Raw genomic sequence first — 5,869 nt, 5'->3', positions numbered from 1 at the left:
GGAGTTGGAGGTTGCTGTGAGCTGTAATGCCACGGCACTCTACCCAGGGGGACAGCTTGAGGCTCTGTCTCAAAAAAATAAAAAAATATAAAAAAATTAAAACAGTTTTAAATTACATCTTTAATTTTTCAAGTTTTAATAAAAATTGTAAAAAAATACATATCCAATGTTGTGACCTTTCCTTTTCTATCCCTTCTACTCCACTTTGACTCACCCTCTGTAGGTAACTAGTTTTATTTATTTCTGTTATTATTTCTCTCAAGTTTTGGGGGTTTTGTTTGTTTTTGACTTTTGGTTTTCATTTTTTGCAGTTTTTTGTGGAAACAGCAGATATGTATCTTCCTATTTGATTATATATTATTATTCTCATTTCTTTCAGAAAAGGTTTTTTGTACTTGTGATTTGATTTTTACCTAATATGTTCTAGAAATCACTTTTTGTCAGTTCATAGAAGTCTTTATTATTTTTTTACAGCTACATAATTTGTGATGTACAGTGTGTAGTATTTTGCAAATGCTACAATTCATAGTGTTGTATATATGTAGTTTTGGAGATGTATCTTCAGATTAAGAACTAGAAGTGAGATTGTTAGATAAAAGGATAAATAAACACCTATGTAGTTTTGTTTGATATTGCCAAATTCCTCACTGTAGAGGTTGTTAACTTTATATTGCCACAAGCAGTGAATAAGTTCTTATTTCCCCACAGCCTCACCAAGAGACTATATTGTCAAGTTTTTGACTTTTTCCTGTTCTGAAAGGTAGAAAATGGTTTCTTAATATAGTTTTAATTTGCATTTGCTTTGTGAAAATGAAGATGAACATATTTTCATATGTTCAAGAGCCATTTTAAGCCTGGCATGGTAGTATATGTAATCCTAGCTACTCAAGAGGCTGAGGAGGGAGTATCACGTGAGCCCAGCACCAACCCAAGCAACATAGCAAGATCATGTCTCAAGTAAAAAAAAAAAAAAAAAAAGAGGCCAGGTATGGTGGCTCACACCTGTAATCCCCACAGTTTGGGAAGCTGAGGCAGGAGGATCACTTGGAATCAGGAGTTTGAGATCAGCCTGGGCAATATAGCAAGACTCTGTCTCTACAAAAAATAATAAAATTAGCTGGGCCTGATAGCACGCCTATAGTCCCAACTACTCAAGAGGCTGAGGCAGGAGGAGCACTTGAGCCTAGGAGTTTGAGGTTGATGTGAGCTATGATTGTGCTACTGCACTCCAGTGTGGGTAATAGAGCAAAGAATCTAACTACCCCTGCTCTAAAAAATAGATGGAGGTTTTACATCTTTTGTATTTACTTGGATGATGGAGTTGAAGAACATTCTTCTTAGTAAAGTATTTCAAAAATGGAAAAGCAAGTATCCTATGTACTCAGTACTAATTTGAAACTAGTAGATGAACACCTTCAGGCCCACATAAGAGAAAAACTCAAATTTAAGAATGGAGAGGGGGTGGTGACAGCGGTAGCTCAGTGGATAGGGCGCTGGCCACATACACTGAGGCTGGCGGGTTCGAACCTGGCCCAGGCCAGCTATAAACAACAATGACAACTGCAAAAAGAAAAAAAAAATAGCCAAGTGTTGTGGCAGGTGCCTGTTGTCCCCGCTACTTGGGAGGCTGAGGCAAGAGAATTGCTTAAGCCCAAGAGTTGGAGGTTGCTCATAGCTGTGACGTCACTGAGGGTGACATAGTGAGACTCTGTCTCAGAAAAAAAAAAAGAATGGGAAGGGGGTAAGGGGGATATGAGTTCAGTAAGCTTTCATCTATCAGGTACAACGTAGGGGTACAGGGCACATCTCATGGGTGAAGGACTCAACTACAACTTGGAATTTACCTTACAAATAAATGCAAACAATGTATCATAATCATATGTACACTTATGTTAATCCAAAAACAATTTTAAATCTATTTTATATTATTTAATATTTTTCTGTATAATCTCTTAATATCTTTTGCCCACCTTTTTACTGAAGTTTTAGGCTTCTTTATATGTTAGCCCTTCACCTGTGGTTTATATTACAAATATTTCCTCTATGTTTGTTATTTGTCTTTGGATTTTACTTACGGTAGTTTTTTGCCGTATAGTAGTTTTTAATTTTTATTTATTAATTGTATCACTCTTTTATCACATTTGCATTTTGAGTCATCAAGTCTCAATACCTAAGTTAGATGTTTATTATTTATTTATGTATTTTTTTGAGACAGAGTCTTACCTTGTCACCCTTGGTAGAGTATTGTGGGGTCTTAGTGCATAGCACAGCAACCTCAAACTCCTCAGCTTAAACAATCTTCTTGCCTCAGCCTCCCAATTAGCTGGGACTACAGGTACCCACCACAATGCCTGGCTATGTTTAGAGATGAGGGGAGTCTCGAATGCATGAGCCCAGGCAATCCATCCACCTTGGCCTCCCAGAGTGCTAGGATTACAGGCATGAGCCACCATGCCCACCCCTAGCAAAATGCTTTTAAACAAAAGAATAAATGCTCCAAGTTACTCATGATAAAAAGCTGAGAATTAATAGTACACTAATATACAATTTTTTACTCATCAAATTGGCAAAAATCCAAAGTTTCTAACTGTTGGTGAGACTGTGAAAAATCAGACATTCTTACCACTATTTATAGGAATACAGATTATCCTATGGACAGGAATTTGGCATTAACTTGTTATATCAAATACATTTACCATTTCAGCAACATTTTTATGTCTGAGAGTATGTCCCAAAATTTAATTAGAAAGAATGCAGAAGTGATTCATACACAAGGCTATTTATTATAATGCTATTTTTAATAGTGATAGACTGGAAATAATCCAAATATCTATTGAGAGAGAACGGTTGACTAAACTATATTACCTCCCACAATTGTGAAATATAGTAAGCTATAAAAAATATTACTGTATACTATTGGAGTAGTTACTAGGATATTTTGTTAAGTTAAAAATAGTGAAGTTCAGAAGACTATAAAACATTCTATATTTTATCTGGCTTATTTGGGAATAGTGTAGAAGAATAGATCTATACTTAAGTGCAGACAGAAATGAAGATGGAAAATACTATACAGAAAAGAGCTTAAGAGCCATATGGGACACAGCGCAAAGGTCTAAAAAGATCAGGTCTATACCGTTGGAAATTAAGCCATATACTTCTCAAATACCTCTGCATAAAAGAATAAACTATAGTGGAAATTAGAAAATATTTTGAAGTTAATGATAACAATAAGACATATGAAAACTTGTAGGATGCACTGAAAGCTATGCTCAGAGTAAAATTTAGATCCTTATTTGGATATATTATAACAAAAAAACCAACGGTAATCAAAAAATCTATTTTAAGATGTTAGGAAAATAATGGCAAGATAAATTCAAAGAAACTAAAACCTGGAAATAATAAAGGCTAAAGGAGAAGTTAATAAAATAGGAAATAAATGGCCGGGTGCAGTGGCTCACACCTGTAATCCTAACACTACGGGAGGCCCAGGCAGGTGGATTGCTTGAGCTCACAGGTTCCAGACCAGCCTGAGCAAAAGCAAGTCCCCATCTCTAATAAAAGTAGAAAAACAGAGGCAAGAGAATTGTGTGAGCCCAAGAGTTGGAGGTTACAGTGAGCTATGATGTTATGGTACTCTACCGAGGGCAACAAAATGAGACCCCCCAAAAAAGCAAAACTGATAAATCTCCAATAAGAATTCTTAGAAAAAGAAAAGAAGGTACAAATTGCTATTATCCAAAATGAAGAAGAGGACATCATAGAGATCTCACAGATACTAAAATAAGAGAATAACTTGAACAACTTTATGCTGACATATTAGGAAATTTAGGTGAAATGAACACATTTTTGGAAAAAGTTAGTCTTATATCTATCTATTAAGTATTATTAAAAATCTTTCCACATAAAAATGCCAGGCTGGGATATTAACTGGCTAATTATTCAAAATACAAAAGCATGATATTCCACAATGTCTTTCAGAAAATAAACACTTGCCATCTCATTTTATGATATGAACATAACCTTGACATTAAAATATGACAAATACAAAGTTGAAAATAAAGGTAAAATCTCCCATATGAAACTTAAGTTCAGTTGAATTATAATTCAAATGGAGAAACTCTAATTGTCATAACACTGCTATTTTTGAAATTCTGTGATTGCTAAAGCTTATATCCTTTTATTTCCATTTCTAGATAGGCTCAATACAAAGAATAAGTACACAAAAATATATGTATAAGAATCACAGCAGCATTATTTTACCAACCAAAAAATGAAAATAATTCATGTTTAGTAAGCTCCTACCTAACAGATACAACATAGGGGTACATGGCATACCTCTTGAGGGAAGACCTGAAATAAACTAGAACTTTTACTAACAAATGCAAACAATGTAACCTAATCTACATTTCTTTATATTAATCCAGAAAAAAGAAAGAAAACGATTCAAATGCCTATGATTAGTATAATGGAGAAACTTTTATGTTGATACGCATGTGATAGAATACAGCAATAAAAATACAACATGAACAAGAAAGAGAACGGGTCCCTATAAAAAGTAGAAAAATTAGCTGAGTAGAAAAATTAGCTCATGCCTATAGTCCCAACTATTCAGGAGGTTGAGGGAGGAGGATTCCTGGAGCTCAGGAGTTTGAGGTTGCAGTGAACTATGATGACACCACTGCACTCTACCTTGGGTGACAGAGAGAGACCCTGTCTCAAACAAACAAACAAAAAAAGAATGAAATGCTTCTATTGTATGCATCAAAAAGGATGACTCTCACAAGTGTAATGTAAAATCAGTATAGATAGATAAGAAATGTTATCTACTACATGATTGCACTTACATAAAATTCAAAAATAGTCAAATTTTATCTATGGTGTTAGAATTAATGATACTTCTGTGAATGTTGATAGGGAGTAGTGGTCAAGAGTGTGTAATAAAGGGACTTGTGAATGTTTTTGTAATTTTTTTTCTTTTGAGATAGTCTCTCTTTATCATCCTTGTAGAGTGCTGTAATGTCACAGCTCACAGCAACCTCCAACTCTTGGACTCAAGTGATTCTTGTGAGTAGTTCCCAAGTAGCTGGGACTACAGGCACCTGCCACAGTGCCTGGATATTTTTAGAGATGAAGTTTCACTCTGGGTCAGGCTGGTCTCAAACCTGAGCTCAGGCAATCCACCTGCCTCAGCCTCCCAGTGTGCTAGGATTATAGGTGTGAGCCACCACGCCCGGCCTAATGTTCTATTTATTGAATACTTGTTCACTTTGAAATACTTCATAAAATTACACATTTACAGTTGTGCATTTTTTCTTTTATTGGTTATACAGCATGTCCCAAAAGTTGCACATAAAGTTGCCATACATAGGGGCTAAATGTACCTTTATTCAGAAAGTAATATTGTAAAGTCTTAGAAAGAGGTGGCCAACATGTAGAGAAAATTTTATAAGTTTTTTTTTGGTTTTTTAGAGTCTCCCTCTGTCGCCTGGGTAGAGTGCCATGGCATCATAGCTCACAGCAACCTCAAACTCTTGGGCTCAAGCAGTCCTCTTGCCTCAGCCTCCCGAGTAGCTGAGACTATAGGAGCCCGCCATCATGCATGGCTAGTTTTTTTACTTTTAGTAGAGACAGAATCTAGCCCTTGCTCAGGCTGGTCTGGAAGGAGCTCAAGCAGTACACCTATCTCAGCCTCCTAAAGTGCTAAGATTACAGGCATAAGCCACTATGCCTGGCCTATTTTGTAAATATTTTGTGACCCTCATTTTGAAGAAGAAATTCAGCCCTGGGTGGCACCTGTGGCTCAAAAGAGTAGGGCGCCGGCTCCATATGCTGGAGGTAGCAGGTTCAAACCAAGCCCTGGCCAAAAACC

Source organism: Otolemur garnettii, unplaced genomic scaffold, assembly GCF_000181295.1.
Source record: "Otolemur garnettii isolate 467f Iridium unplaced genomic scaffold, OtoGar3 scaffold00098, whole genome shotgun sequence".
Classification (NCBI taxonomy): Eukaryota; Metazoa; Chordata; class Mammalia; order Primates; family Galagidae; genus Otolemur; species Otolemur garnettii.
Note: the sequence above shows the minus strand (reverse complement) of the source record.